The 17,139-nt window shown below is 39.6% G+C and overlaps 1 non-coding gene across 1 annotated transcript; it reads right to left on the bottom strand.

The window, feature by feature from the left end:
* Window positions 1-15,242: 15,242 nt before the first annotated feature.
* On the bottom strand, window positions 15,243-15,315 carry Trnat-ugu (transfer RNA threonine (anticodon UGU)). Its single transcript has one exon. It is a non-coding gene; the product is annotated as a tRNA-Thr (tRNA).
* Between the last annotated feature and the right edge of the window lie 1,824 nt (window positions 15,316-17,139).

Here is a 17,139-nt window from a genome sequence, read left to right on the forward strand (position 1 = left end):
ATTTAGTTCAAATTTCCATTACCTCTAGAAAAAATAAATGTCTCATTCATTATCATGCTTGTACTTACCCTTCACATGTTGATAATGGCAGTGTTCAATAACTATATTCTGATTTCTACAACTGGAACATAAGTGGGTCTGCTGAAAATGACTGTTTTTTCTTTTGACTCCAGATAATGGGGATCCTTTTTAATATAGCTAATTAATGCTTTTATGTATATTTATATACAGTACACAGAATACTGAGCCTGCTTTTTACATGAATTTCTCTCAGAGAAGGTCGAGTTGATCATGTAGGTTTTTTAGAGTGGACTCCAGCTAGGACTCTGCCTCGGCTCTGACTAGATTTCATCTGCCTGTGATTTCTACAACATGTGACCTATAGATCTTCCTCCTCTTTTCTTAATTTTAATATTTCCCTTAGAGCTTGAGCTTGAGCTTGTCATTAGCATGCACAGATAAATGTGACCCTAAGACACACAGAGCAAGATAAAGCAGGAAAGCTGAAAGCAAAACTTGACTCTTCAATTGCATTATCAGTCAGGGAAAATGGACCTTCCTGCAGGATCGTGTGGATTTCCCAGTAATGAGAGCTTGGGGTCTTCAGAGAATTGCATGGGCTCTTTCATCCATGAGGATGTCCACAGAACATAGTAGAGGAGAGTGTGGTTGTGGAGTCTCTAATCAAGACCTCCAGAAACCAAGCAGGCCTGATTTTATTGTTCAGTTACATGTGTACTCAGGCAGTGCCTAAGCAAAATATAAACAACCACCAATGTAATGTCTGCTCAGTGTCCTTGCAGTGAACAATCAAAGAGTGGGAGTGTAACACATGGCCTTGTGCCCAGAGTTGTGCCGATGGGGGAAGCAGTTTGCCACTCACTCGCCTAGCATGGGGAGTGGCCTACAACGCAGATGTCCTTAACCTATGCCATGTAAGCAGTACTCCATGCACTTGTGCCCACAGAGAAGCACCTCTGGGTCTTCTTCTTTCTTGACTTCAAAGAACAATTTCTCTTCTAGTTGCTTTTCTCAGGAGAAATTTAAAATAATAGTAATATAAATATCATAGATGTAAGTGTGAACCCTGAGGTGTATTTTAAAACCCTGACAAATTATAAAAGCAAGCCATGGTTCTCATATCTACTTCTCACAAGAAGCTGCCATTCATTCAGTCAAGTATTGCCCAGGTTTGCTCATCATTTTACTGGAGGGTGTGTTTTGCAGCAGAGGTGCTGGGTGATGATGTTGCCCTCTCTGTGGTGTCAGTAATTTCTCCCTAGTGCTCTTCATAGATTGTCAGCACACAAAGAGCCACATGTAAGAGGTTTCTGCCTAGGCTTACATCAGTCACAAGCCCACTTGCTTGAAGCAAGACCAGTCCCAATTCTCCATCTCCCTTTTATCTGTTAGTGAACACCAAGAGGACATGGGAAGCATTGGCAGTAGTGGTGAAGCTGAGCTGGGTGATAAGGACAACCCCAAGCTGTAAGTCTGCACATGTGTTGTTAGGGGTAACAGATCTTATTTACTCTCCCGTTATAAACAGGATGGTTTTAAATTCCACATTTGTTTCTGTTGTGAAACAATGCAATTTTAAAACCCTCCTTTTTTCCTTTGTAGCACAGATTGAACCTAGGTCACTTAGTCATTAAACTATCTCACCAGCCATTTTTTATATTGGGGGAAAATATTGCTAAGTTACTGAAATTTGGCCTTGCAATACTCTGACTCCTAAGTCAATGGGATTGCAGGCATTCAGATACATCTAAAGCAATTTTTAAGTTATTTTTTTACATGATAATATAGATCAATTTAAGCCTATACTGTAAAAATATTTATAGAATATTTGACTTACATAAAATAAATTCATAAGAATTGGCATATGACATTTATATCTAGATCTCACCAAAAATAACTAAGGCCTAGTGATTAAATGTGAAACCTAATATATTTGAGGGATACCAGGGATTAAATTCATGGGCACTCAAAAATTGAGCTACATCTCACTCCTATTTTGTATTTTATTTAGAGACAGCATCTCACCAAGTTGCTCAGGACCCTGCTGTTGCTGGATTTGAACTCAGCATCCTCCTGTCTTAGCCTTACAAAGCACTGGGATTATACTTTAAAGTTTTTAAATTTATATTCTTTTTTCTAGATTTACCATGGGAGACTGTCTTTTTCTAGTGACTTTTCATATTTCACAAATCCTGTATGTTTGCACTCATATGTTGAAGCTGAGAAAGTTGATCACAAGGAACCACAAAAGAGAAAATCTTTTTATATCTGTTATAAGAGACAGTTGGCAAGGAGTGCCAAAAAGCAGTTAAGAGGGAAAAGTAACTCTTAGGTTTTATACCCCATAATTTTAACTGTATAAGTAATTATTAGACTGTGGACATTCTAAAAAGAGTTCACACAATTCAAACATCAAATTAATATTTTAGAAGGTAGAAATTGCACAGATTTGATCACTACACATGTTCAATTAAAATGCTGGATCCTATATGAAGATAAAAATTAAAAATTAAACAATAATTAACACTTCAAGTAGCAAAAATAAACAAAGATGGCTGGAAATACAAATCATGACTCAATAATAGCCTTAAATGTTAGTGGCTTAAACACACCAATCAAAAGACATAGACTAGTAGCTTGGGTTAAAAAAAATCCAACCATATTCTGCCCCCAGGAGACTCAGGAAAGGACAGACTGAAGGTGAAAGATTGGGAAAACACATACCACTCACATGAACCTTGAAAGCAAGCAGGGGTCTCCATACTTATATTAAATAAAGTAGTCTTCAAGCCAAAGTCATCAAAATAGATAAAGAAGAACATCTCATACTGCTTAAGGGAACCGTACACCAACAAGACATAACAATCATAAATATATTTGCCCCAAACAATGGCGCACCTATGTTCAAACAAACTCTTCTCAAGTTCAAGAGTCAAATTGACCACAACATGATCTGGGGTGAATTTAACACACCTTTCTCACCAATGGATAGATCTTCCAAGCAAAAGTTGAATAAAGAAACTATAGAGCTCAATAACACAATTAAAAACTTAACTGACATTTATAGAATACATATCAGACCATAGGAGAAAGCTCTGTACCATGCCAGGCCAGAGGGAGGAGGAAGGCTGGCCTCACCCTGTGCGCTAGTCTGGTGGAAGCCCATCAACCCTTAAAACCCAAAATCAAACTTTTAATCATTGAATACTAACAGTTTTCTCATTTCATTTCCATGATCTTTTTTGCATTTTACTTTCACCTTTACTTTTTACTTTGCAGTGAACAATTCTTTTGTTAATACTTTCATTCAGATTATTTTTCCTATATTTGTCATTTTAACACTGCTCATTGCTACTGTATAGAATTTAAATACTTTAATGTTGACCATTTAACCCATAACATTATTGAACTTATGTTTCATTAGTTCATGGAAATTTCTTAGAAACGTTATGGAAATAATAGAATCATCTGCATATGCTATTGATTTTTGATGAAAATCCCATTTAATATACTCAAACAATATTTAGAAGTCAGAAAAGCAAACTTTTTTTTCTTTTTCTAAAACTAGATTGTGAAACACTTCAGTTCACACCTTTAAATATGAAAACAGTTCATAGCTGCCGTTAAGTGGATTGAAAAAAAATTTTCCTCAGGTCATAATTGGCCATAGGTTTTACAGGAATATGGTAAGTGATTTGCCATAGCTTTGCTCTATCAAAATGATTTTGGGGAACTTCCCATATGACAATGTCCCTTTTGGTCATGAAATCCAATCATTCTTTTTGTTGTTGTTATCAGTTTCCTAGGGGTTTTGAATATCTGTGTCAACATCTATAAAAGGATGGTCTGCAATTTCCATTCTTATGCTGTGTTAGCTGATATTTCTGGCCTTACTGAAAAAATTAGTCAATTTTCTTCTTCTACATTTAGACGTGATCATAAATTATTGTTACTGATCCTAATTACATGTTTCATAGAAATCACCCGTGAAGGCTCCTTTTTAAAAATGTGATTACTGTTTGTTTTTTTGGTAGGTCAATTTTTAGAGCTGGGTTTTTGCCAGGTTGGCCTCAAATTCTGTAGCCTAAATCCTCTTCTTGCTGTGGCCTCGAGGTAGTGAAGACTAGTGGCATGTACTCCCATATCAGCATAACTGCATGTATTTTTTGAGCAGCTGTAAAGTTAAATGTTGATTTGTAGGTCTATTTTATATTTTTTCACATCTGGGTCTACTAATGTATTCTATTGATTCCTGAAGTAATTTTCAAAGTTGACGATTATCTTGTAATTTATCTGTATTTTGTTGTTTTCCAGGCTCGAGATTTTCTTGGCAATTAAGATGGAATAATGAGGAAGCATAATGTGGGAAAATGAGAACCTGGCATTTTGCTAATGGATCTCAAGATGCCCCGTGAAGGATGGAGAATGTGCACCCATAATCCTGTGAGACAAATAAAGCAGAAAAGCTACATTATCAGTTTATGTAGTTTAATATGTGATCTTGAGTAACTTTCATATGTCTTTACACACTTTTTTAATTTTTATGGGAGAATTCAATTATTTTACCATATTTAAATTAGGTTATGAGGGGTTTATATTAAAATTTGGTGAGTTGTGTAAGTTTCTTATATTTTGGATGTTGAGCTTTTTCAGATGTGGGGCTAGAAACGGTTTTCTTTAACCCAGTCTTTTACATTTCATTGATTGATTTCTCTGCTGTATAGAAGCATTTTTAGCTTTATATAATCTCAGCCATTTTTTCCGTGTACAGTCTCTGCATATTCTATCTAAAACCATTGCCAACACCAATGGCAAAAAATTTTTCCTATTTTCTTTTGGAATTTTTATGCTTTTAGGTTATATCACAATGAGATATAGCCACATGCTTGTGGGCTCAATCCTCAAAATGTTGGTAGGTAACACATACTGCAGTGGATATGCAGAAAAGGAAACATTTGGACATCCTTGCCAGGAATATAAATTTGAATAGACATTAAAAATACTATAAGGGTTTTTTCAAAAAATTATAACTAGAGATGCAATATGACCTAGACCTTGAGAATATGCCTGTATATTTAGGATTCTTCAGAAAAATAGAATACAAAAAAATGTACATGTGTATACAGAAGGCAGCTTATTATATTTACTCACATAATCATGAGACAAATAGTCACCAAATGTTTGCCTGCAGGATGGCAACACTGGGAAACTGGTAACAGCTCAGTACAAGAAGCTGGAAGCTTCACAATATGAGGAAGCAAATGAAGCAGCTGTGGTCAAGGATAGAGGGCTTAAATGATCCTGGTAGATGAAAAAACAAATAACCTGGTCAACAAGTGGGCTAAGGACCTGAACAGACACTTCTTAGGAGAGGATATACAATCGATAAATATATGAAAAATGCTCATCATCTCTAGGAATCAGAGAAATGCAAATGAAAACTACTCTAAGATTTCATCTCACTTCAGTCAGAATGGCAGCAATTATGAAAACAAATAACAATAAGTGTTGGTGAGGATGTGGGGAAAAGGTACACTCATACATTGCTGGTGGGACTGCAAATTGGTACAGCCAATTTGGAAAGTAATATGGAGATTCCTTTGAAATATGGGAATTGAACCTCAATTTGACACACCTATCCCTCTCCTCAGTCTAAGCACAAATGTTTAAAAACAACATACTACAGGGACACAGCCAGATCAATGTTTATGGCACCACAACTCACAATAGCTAAACTATGGAGCCAACACAGATGCCTTTCAGTGGATGAATAGATAAAAAAAATGTGGCATATATTCACAATGGAATTTTACTCAGCTATAAAAGCATAAAATCGTGGCATTTGCATGTAAATGGATGGAGTTGGAGAAGATAATGATTAGTGAAGTTACAAATGCCCTCCCTCTAAAAACAAATGCTGAATATTTCCCTGAGATAAGGGGGCTGACTCATAGTGGAGTACGAAGGAGGAGCATAGGAGAAATAGATGAATTCTAGATAAGGCAGAGGGGTGGCAGAAAAAGGGAGGTGGATGGGGAATAACAAGGATGGTAAAATGTAATGGACAACATCATCCAAAGTACATGCATGAAGACTTGAATTGGGTGTCAACATACGTTACATAAAAAAGATACAAAATTGTGATTTATATGAGTATTAAGAATTGTAATGCAAAAGAAAAACGAATAGCATTAACTTACATTAGGTAGAAAAAAGTGTAAGGAGGGGAAGGCAGGGGATGTGGAAATAAGAAAGAGAATGAAACAGACATTAGTACTTTATTTATGTATGTGACTGTATGACCCATGTGATTCTACAATACGTATACTCAGAAAAATGAGAAATTATATCCCATCTATGTATATATATCAAAGTATATAAATGTATTATACTGTCATGGATAACGAATTATAACAAATAAGATTTTTTAAAACACCCCGGTAGAGCCAATTGTGCAACTCCCCAAAGGGGGACTTCAAGAAGCTTGGAGCATAAGCAAGTGACTGCTTCTCTTGCTTTTTTCCATATCAAACCTATTGAACACCAATATATATATGTTCATTACTGGTATCCCCCATGCTTTCTGACTCAGCCTTCTGGAAGCAAACTCACAGACACCTGCAGAGATCTTCCACATTCTGTTTTAAAACTGAAAAAGAAAATTATGGTGGATCTCTTTCACTGGTAAGGCAACCCTGGGTCGAAACCGCAGAAACAAAAGAATATTCTCCAATAACACAGACAAGCTGGAGGACTTTAGGATAAGTGAGATGATTCAGATGCAGAAATACATTGTATACTCTCTGTTCAGAGCCTGGAAGGAAATAGAATGGATGTGTAGTTAGAGCCTGGTTGTTATCAAGAAGCATCATCAATAATATCACATCATTTACTGGAATTCCAAAAGACAGCAGGATTGTGTTCTTAGTGTAGAATTTGATAATTATGAGAGATGATGGTTTTTATCATCACATAGCAATTGCACATACTTATGGGATTTAATGTGATGTTTATATATATGCATATACATGTATTCCTCATATCCAAATACCCTCTTCTGCCCTTGATGCCCCCCACACACTCCTCAGCCATACTCATCACTATTGTACTTGCACATGATATTATATTAGTTAACGTATGAGATGTGACACTATTGTGTATTTCTTCCCTTAGCATGACATCAACCAATTTCATCTATTTTGCTTACCATTAGAGGAGTTTGTATTGATGGCTGAGTAATAGACCCTGGTGAATATATAATGTACTTTCTGGTGAATATGTTCAATTGCTTACCTAAATCACTGGCTTTTCTTTATATCTGTATTTTTAAACATACTGTTATTCAACTTGAATTTATGTAACAAAAGAAAGCAACAACTGGAAAAGAATGAAGAAACTGGGAGCCGGGGCACATACCTGAAATCCCAATGGCTTGGGAGCCTGAGGCAGGAAATCTACGAGTTCAAAGACAGACTCAGCAAATTAATAGGGACCTATACAACTCAGTGATACCCTGTTTCTAAAATAAATTTAAACATGACTGGGGCAGTGGCTTTGTGGTTGAGTGATACTGGGACCTATCCCTAGTATATCCTCCCCCCAAAAAAAGAGAATAAAGAAACTAGAAAACTATGTCCTAACCTGATTTTATCAATTGAAAAGAAGCCAAGGCATAAGAAAAATCATATCTTTTAAGTTTGTTAACATAAAGTTAATAAGCTCTCTCTTTGAATCTTTCACAAAGTGAAATATTTTGAGAGCATTTAGTAGGTTATATTACATGAAAAACTGCTCTTGTGCAAATAATGAAATAAAACCTTAGCAAGGTGTAGTGGTGCATGACTGTAATCCCAGTGCCTCTGGAGGGTGATACAAAGTCAGCCTTAACAACGTAGGAAAGGACTAAGCAATTCAGGGAAATCCTGTTTCTAACTAAATTACAAAAAAAGATCAGGAATGTTGCTGAGAGGTTGAGTGCCCCTGGGGTCAATCCACACCATTAAAAACAAAAACAAAGATAAAAAAGAAATAAGACATTAGGCTGCTGAACATTTATATTTTCAGTGTTCCAAATATTTGACCCAATACTCCCAAGGTCACTTCATCCATCAATTTATAATTGAAACCTCTAGTTATTTGTTTGTGAGAGAAAAGAGACAGAGATGTTCCTGAACTCTGCCATTCCATAAGCTAGACAATGATATGCCCATTGTGATCCCCAAGAGACTGTGGCTCAGTCCTTTCTCTTCATGCAAGGATGCACCTTGAGGAGTGGATGTTGGTTTGACTGCTAATAAGGAGGTAAAAGGAAAGTAATGTGTGTGGGCGTGTTGGTAGGGTGTGATAATGATGACTTCTGACCAAGTCCAACCCATGATCATCTTTTTAAAATGTACCCAGTACATGGTTTATTTTCTTATATATCTTCTGTGATCCTACAGTTAAATGTGAGGGACCCTATTCTCTATACCCAGTTACCTTAGCATTGTTTTTGTCAGTTTGATGCATCACAATTTGGAATACTTAGTTCCCCTCCCTCAGAGCCCTGACCTCATGTCTTTTTTGTTTATATTTTTAATATCTGGGAATTCCTCAAATACTAAGTTGCAGGTGAATCCACAGTTGATGTTACCTCTTCCAAGGATAAGGATGGACATTTTCTATCATTGTGGCCTCTACCTTCTACTCACAAAATGAGGACTTTATTCACGTTTGAAACCTAGATATTATCCTGAGCCATCTGTTATATGAACGTCAAGAATTTAATCCCTGGGTTTGGGGCTCAGGGTTGGAGAACCTGCCTAGCACATGTGAGGCACTGGGTTCAATCCTCAACACCACATAAAAATAAATATATAAATAAAGGTACTCTGTCCACTACATCTAAAGAAAACAAAAAGACTAATCTCTACCAGGGTTGTGATGGCACATTCATGTAACCCCAGGTGCCCTGGAAGTCAAGCCTTGAGGGTCACAATTTTGAGTTTAGCCTCACTCACTTTGCAAGACCATATCTCAAAGAAAAATAAAAATGGGATGATGATAGAGCTCACTGGTAGACCATACTTAAGTCGCGTCCTCAGAATCACAGGGGTAATTTTTTAAATCCTATTTTTTTCTATGAGTTAAGGTCACCAAAAATAAGAAGGTGGCTTAGGGATAATGTTATATTTTCTAAAAACAAGCCATGTTAAATGTTCAAGTGTTAACATTTCTTGAAAAATTCCCAAGTATTTTGCTTTTGATATTATGGTCAGTAGAACTGTCTTTAATTTTATGTTTGCTACTTATTTTCTTATGCACAATAATAACTGATGATATAAAATTTTATTACTGTTTTGAGGTCATCTGATGCTTCTAATAGTAATTAGTGAACTCCTACATTAAAAAATATCCACTTAAAATCCACTTCTACCTCATTTTGGAAAACCTCAAAAGTTAGACAGCAAGAAACATAAGTAAGTTGCAATACCCCTTTGACAAAGGCAAATCCAAATTTTCTATCACAGAGCAAGGATCATACCTGAGTCCCGTTATGCCATAAGGAGTCTAGACCCTGGTGCTTCCTGTGTGAAACCTCACCCGCACCCAGAAAGCACCTGGGGGACTACAGCTGCAAGATTCACTCCTACTTTGGGGATGTAAACTGGCAGCAGAAGACAGGAAGGCTCCCACCAGCCTCATCTCGCATCTATACCAGGTGACCTTGAGCAGGGGACTCCTCTCCAAGTTCCTTCTGGGGTGGAAGTGTCACTGAGAAGTCATTGATAAGCATTATTGTCCACCTGTCAGGTGTAGCAAAAGGAGCTGGGCAGAGCCGAAGTGCTGGGCGGAGAGGTCCTGAGAGGCCAAACCTTAGGAGCAGTGGGCGGGGCGGGGCCCAGCGAATAGGCAGAGCTGGGGGCAGAACCGAGCAGAGTGAGTGGAACCTCACACCAGTAGGAGGGGCGGAGCGGGGCCTAGGGAATCAGGTGGGGCGGAGAGGAGCAAGAGGAGCCCAGGGAATGGGTGGAGCTGGGGCTGGAGCTAGAAGGTCTGAGAGGAGCCCGACTAGTGGGCACAGCTGGGGGTGGAGCCGAGCGGGGCTGAGTGGAGCCCCACCCCTAAGAGCACAGGGGACAGGGCCAGCAGAAACACGTGGGAGGCGCGGCCTGCCCCTGGGTCCCCAGGAGAACGCAGCGCGGGGAACAAGGAGCCTCCAGGGGAGCTGAGGGAGAGGCGGGCTCATGCGCACATGGTGAAGGAACAGGAGAGGCGCGTGTGTCTAGAAATCCCCTCAGAGGTCGCCTTCGACCCAGCGGGGAGCGGGCCCTAGGGCTCCCGCGGTCTGAGATGTGACCCCAGAGTCCGCTCCGCTGGCGCAGTTCCTCCCTCACAGGGGAGGCTGCGGAGGGAGGCTGAGGACCTGCTGCGTAGCCTTCTTCGTCCCTCCTCAGGGACGTGGGGGACTCTCCGTATGTCCAGGTGGGTTGGGGTCCGGGGGTCTCTGGGAGGGTACTGGGATGTCGCCTTGGAGACTTTGTTTCTGGGCGAGAAACTGGTCCTAGCCTGGCCCCCGCGGTCCCCCGCACTGACCCGGGCAGTGCGTCCTGGCCCTGGGCAGGGGGAGAAGTGCGGACGGGAGCGGAATCGACCCCGCCAGGGCGACTTTGGGGACTCGCTGCAGCTGTGAGCAGGACACGCCTCTCAGGCTGGACAGAGGCCAGCGCAGCCCTGGGGTCTCTAAGGGATGGTATGAAGTGGTGGGGGGGGGGCGCAGGGGTGACGGCGACGTGGTGGAGATGGACAGGTGGACAGTTTTGTCCTCTATAAAACAGTCAACACTCGGTGTCGCAGGCTCCGCCCTGGACAGTGAGGACACAGGAGAAGACCCCTGGCCTGGAGTCCCCGTGTCTCCTGGGAGTCCGCTCCTGTTCCTGGTCTGGACCTAGAGTTCAGGCGCTGAGCAGGCATCGGACACTAGGTGTCACCAGAGCTGTGGAGGTGCCAAACAGGCGTGGGCTCCTTTAGGTCCCTGATGTCCTGACACCCTCCATGGGGACATTTCCACTGCTGAGTTTTCACACTGTCACCTCTCATAGTGTCACTCAGCTGCCCCGAGACCCTCCTACCTGAGATAAAGTCCTCCTTCAGGAGATGGCCCTCGCCGCCTTCTGTAGTTGCGTCCCCACGAGTCCCCCCAAAATTCCAAGGACATCTGTCAACCTATCTCACCTGGTGCTCCCTGGGCTTAATGTCATTTCCCCCGTTAGACGTGCTGAGCTGAGCATTGGACACCAGGTGGCGCCAGAGCTGCGCGTAAACTCTCCCTGAAGCCACAGCCTTGGGCTCTGTGCTCATTAGCCTGGTTCCTGGAAAGCCTTCAGGATTCCTCTTAAGAGCAGAAACTAGTTTTAGTGTAACTAAGTGAAGTTGATTCATGGAATAAATTTTCCCGCCAGGAAAGAGAGGAATATTACACTCTGCCCAGAGTGTTTTGGGTCCATCTTCTTAGAAAGCAAAATACACAATTAGATCCACAAGTGAGATGAGGGTCTGAATTCTGCCATGACTTCTCCCTATAACTGTCATTACTGGGAGGCTTCTGGAATCTCTGCCAATGTTGGGGACATTTTCTTCTCTTTTTGGGGGGTTCTAATTTTCATAAGCCATAAAATAGAATTCAATCAGAAGCATCCCCACCCAATGAGTTCCATTAGTGTTCTACTGAACTAAACTACATAAAGATCAAGTAATGTGCTCTGGTTTCTAGAATATAGTTTCAATTCAAATGCTTGAGCCTGTGTATTTCTTGCTATCTGAGAAGATATAATAAAATAAAATTGCATCCAAAATCATAATAGTGGATGACACTTTTTTTTCTGTATTTAATTTTGGGAGGTGGGGAGCTTTGGGGATTGTTCCCACAAATGCTTAACAACTGACCCACATATCCAGCCATTTGTCTGTATATTATTTTGAAACAGGGTCTTCCTAAGTTGGTGAAACTGGGTTTGAACTTGCAATTCTCCTGCCTCAGCGTTCTGAGCTGCTGGGATTACAGGCTTGCAAGGTCCCACCTGGCTTACCTCTTTTAAAAAAATACATTTTAAAGTATACATTTAAAGTATACATTTATGGCATGTAATGTACATATACATAATAAATCACTTGCTTCTATAAAGCCTTCGTTTTGCAAGATGCCTTTAAGAATGTCATAGGGCAAATGCCTATAAATCTTGTTGGGTTTTTTACAAACCTCGGGCCCAAAGGAAATCTGTGGGGCCTGAGAGTTTCTTTTAGGACTGTCTCCTGCAGGGTTTTGACTTTTTTCATGTCTCAGCTTCAGTTTCTTCATTTGTAAAATGTGGCTCTTGATTTCTGCTTCGTGGTGTTGGGAGAATTCAGCCAGATGTTGGTAGGAGACAGCTGCTTTAGAAGATCCCTTAGGTGCTGAACCCATAGAACATGTGCTGTCAATCCCTCATCCCCTCTTAGAGTCTGTGGCAGTAAAATTGAATGGGACATTTATATGAAGAACATCATGGGGACTTTAATAGGAATTAAAGATCCTTGCATTGGATCTGTAGAGCGCTTTCAGTAGTATGGTGTTTTAACAATATGAATTCTGCTTATCCAAGAACGTGGGAGGTCTTGCCCTCTTCTGACAACTTCTACAATTTAGGGATGAGGGTCAGAAAAAAAGAAAGACAGTCATATGAACCTGACCTGACTTTGCTCTGCACATTTACGAATACACCACAGTAAATCTTCACATCATGTACAAATACAGGACTGGAACCTAATTAGAATAAGACCTATTTCATGGTTGTATAAATATGTCAAAGTAGATGCTATTGTCATGTATAATTTAAAAGAACAAAAAATAATATAAATATGAGCCGGGCACAGTGGCATACTCATGTATCTCAGCAGTTCAGGAGACTGAGGCAGGAGGATCATGACTTCAAAGCCAGCCTCCCTAAGAATGAGGACCTAAGCAACTCAGTGAGACCCTGTGTCTAAATAAAACACAAAATAGAGCTGGGTGTGGGGCTGGGTCAAGTGCTCCTGAGTTCAATCCCTGGTACCCCCCAAAAATAATTAATTAATAACAAGTGTGCATAAGCTATAAACATTCAAAAATTTGCATAATTACAGATCCAAAACTAAAAGAAAAAACAGGGTGTAAAAGGTGGAAAAATAATGGACTAAGTTTTTTTTTTTACAAGCTTGATAAAAGAATATTGACCAAAAAAAAAAAATGAAAGGAATCCTAGATCAAAATATAGTCAAAATTAATGGAAATCCTCTTGCTGAGACGAGGTTAAAAATTCCTTGTAAACTTGAAAAAGTTGTAAGTATACTTTCTGTTTCAGAATATTGACATTACCAATACTTTAGAATAAGTCTCCAGAAGTTCTGGGAGAAAAGAGAATGTGTTTTTTTTTTTAAAGTAAAGAAATGGGGGACATTCATAGTGGTGCACAACTATAACCCCAGAAAAAATCTTGACATTCCAAAAATCTGAGTTTAATGGGCATAAAATATTATTTTCCACAGTAGAAGGGGTAGAGAGAGAAAAGGGGAGGGGAGGGGAGAGGAGGGGGGATAGTAGAGAATAGGACTGACAGCAGAATTCATCAGACACTAGAAAGGCAATATGTCAATCAATGGAAGGGTAACTGATGTGATACAGCAATCTGTATACGGGGTAAAGTTGGGAGTTCATAACCCGCTTGAATCAAACTGTGAAATATGATGTATTAAGAACTGTGTAAGGTTTTGAACGACCAACAATAAAAAAAATATTATTTTCCCAAGTTTCAGGAACTTGTATTCCTGGATATTTTGTCACCAGGAATGGGAAACCACCACCATCTTTTCTCTTTAAATATCCTTGCAACCTCACTGACATGCACCTAAGTGGTTGAGTACAGGACTGACTCTATTAGCTTGTAATATGTGAAATTAGTTTTGGACAAGAAATGCTTTGTGAGAAAATCCTAGCAAATATTTTTTCAGTAATGCAGGGTTACCCTGTGTAAGCTGAGGTTTTGATATAGAACCCAACTTCCTTCTAAGGTCTTTGAAACTTGGAAAAATTACACAGAGTACAGAGTCACTTATATCCATAGTATTTCTATTTGAGTTATGATATGGTCAAAAAAACACAAATGACAATGGCACTTTGCATTTAAACTGCCAGAAAGCAGGAGGTTGTCTTAAAAGCAGATGATGCTCTCCAAAATCAGCTCATCAGAGGCCATGGATAACAATGAAAGCACGTTGCTCTCAGAGACCCTGGAACCCAGAAGACAACGAGACCATATTTAAAAAAAATTAAATTTGTTTTAATTAGTTACACATGACAGTAGAAAACATTTATGCACTTTGGTATATCCTACATAAATGGGATACATTTTTTCTCATTTTTTCTGAGTGTACATGTTGCAGAATCATATTGGATGTGCAATCACATATATACATACAGTAATAATGTCAGTTTCATTCTACTATCTTTCTACCCCCACATCCCCTCCATATCTTAAAAGTGTAAAAAAAAAAATAAACAACTCTTTTCCTTCAAATGTTATACATGAAGACCAAATATTTTTCAAGAATAGAGTTGAAAATGACATTTTCCAGATACAGAAACCTGGATGTATTTTTCCACATGGCATACACAAATAGAATATGTCCAGGATCCAGATAAATCAAAACAGAAGTTGTCCAGGATTCGGATTAATGATAAATTATGAGAACCTAGACCTGTGGATCGAAGGGAAGCATCAAATGCATGAGAAATGCCCAGGAGAACCCAAGACACTATGTTTGATCTGGGTGGCAAAGAATGGCAGCAGATATGTGTCCATCCATCCCTTATGCTCAGATCCTGTTCTTTATTGGACTTTGCTTACAAAACACAAGTACAATGGTGATGTTTATCAGAATTTCTCGAGGGCCGTGACAGGCATTCAACCAGGCACAGGGCACCTTCCACAGTCATGGTGACCTTTCCTTTCACATCATCACCCTCCTGACTGCTGTGACAGGACCTCACCTCATGGTGGCTCTGATTGGCATTTCCTTGAGAACTGATGGATGTTGAGCGTCTTTTCTTTGCTCGTTGGCTACATACGTGTTTTTGCTTGGGTGAGATATCTATTCATATCTCGTGCTGTTTTTAATGAAGTTATTATTTTTTATTAAGTTCTGAGGTTTTAATAAAGGTTAACTTTTGGGGGTGCTGGGGACTGAACCCAGGGCCTTGTGCTTACAAGGCAAACACTCTACCAACTGAGCTATATCCCCAGCCCCAAACGTTGAAAATCAACCTCTTTCCTGATATATAATCTGAAAATGTAATCTTCATCTTGTGTGTTGTCTGTTGACAGCTGATTGTTCACCTTCCTGTACAGAACTATTGTAGTTTCATGTCATCATATTGCTGACTTTGTAGCCTGTACTTAGGGTATGATATCCCAGAAAATCATTTTCTTTTTCAATGTCAAGAAGATTTCCAACTGTTTTCTTTTGGAACAGATTCAGGTCTCACATCTAAGCTTTCAAAACATCTCGACTTGATCTTTGTGTGTGCCATAGGAAAAGGGTCCATCATTTTTCTTTTGCATACAAATATCTGTTGACAAGACTATTTATACTACATTGGCTATATATGGCAGTGCTTTGAAAGATGTTTTCATGACGTTGTATGAGGATGTTTATCAAGGCACCCCGTTCTGTTCCACTAGTTTATAGGTTTACTATTATGTAACTATACCATAATGGGTTTTTTCATTCTTCCTTTTCTATTTCTTTTGTTCACATGTGTGGTTTTCAAGTGTTGGTGATGAACCCCAGGGCCTGTACATGCTAGGCAAGTGCTACATCTCCAAGTTCCATCCCCAGCCCTAACACACTGTTTTAATTACTATAGCTTCATAATATATTTAAAAATTGGGTGTGGTTCCATCAGCTTTGTTGTTTATCAGGGTTGATCTACCTATTTAGGATCTGGTAGGGTTGCATGTAGATTTTAGCTACCTCGTTTCCTATTTCTATAAAATATTCTTCTGAGATTTGGATAGGGATCGCATCTGTACATAACTCTGATGGTATGGACATTTTGATATTGACTCTTTGCATCATAAATATGATGAATGGTTCCTCTAATTTATGTTTGCTTTAATTTATGGCATCATTATACTTTCTGGGTACAAGTGTTTTCTTTCATTGGCCAAGTTCATGCCTCGGTATTTTGCTCTTTATAATGGTTTATTATGGGGATTGTTCTCTGAGACAAAGCAGAATTCTTGGGATGTTGCCTTTGTGTTCTGCTGAATGCCTGTCAGAATCCTGAAAGAAATTCTGTGGGATCTTTAGTGTTTATACATAAATGAACATGTCACTCCTGAGACAACGTCTCTCCTTCCTTGGAATTTGTATGCTATTGGGTGTCCCTATAGATGATCTGCATGTACTGAGCCACCTGTGTCCCACAGATAAACCCCAGATCCTCACCATGGATGATGCTTTCAATTTGGAGAAGATCAAGATGGTTTGGTGCTAATTGTTTAATGTGTAGCCCTCCATCATGAATTTTTGTGTATCTGGGCTCCTTTTTGGAGGGGTGGGGTGTCTTGGGTTACTGGTTCACTCTCCTCCATCAATAGTTGCTTTCTTCCACTTTCCAAGCTCAGTGTTCTGAAGTTGTGTGTGTCTAGGGTTCTCTTTTTTCAATCTTGTTGTGAATGGAGATGTGTTTCTTCAAGTCTCTGTGACATCCCTCTGATGCACCCCCCAAGTTCTAGTAGGTGGTACTTTGATTTTCGTTTTCCTCAAGGAAATTTCTTATTCCACTTGTGAGTTCTCCATGTGTGACTAGTTAAAAGATGTTGTTTTATCTCCACATAGTTGGGATGGACAGTTTTAAGTCTTTAATTTATATTCATTCTATGGTGCTTGTTGATATACTTGACGGGATATCAGTGTCCTTAAGATTGAGGAGGCTTGGGGCTGGGGATGTGGCTCAAGTGGTAGCGTGCTCACCTGGCATGCATGCGGCCCGGGTTCGATCCTCAGCACCACATACCAAAAAAAAAGATGTTGTGTCTGCCGAGACTAAAAAATAAATAT

Source organism: Ictidomys tridecemlineatus, unplaced genomic scaffold, assembly GCF_052094955.1.
Source record: "Ictidomys tridecemlineatus isolate mIctTri1 unplaced genomic scaffold, mIctTri1.hap1 Scaffold_741, whole genome shotgun sequence".
NCBI classification, from domain to species: domain Eukaryota; kingdom Metazoa; phylum Chordata; class Mammalia; order Rodentia; family Sciuridae; genus Ictidomys; species Ictidomys tridecemlineatus.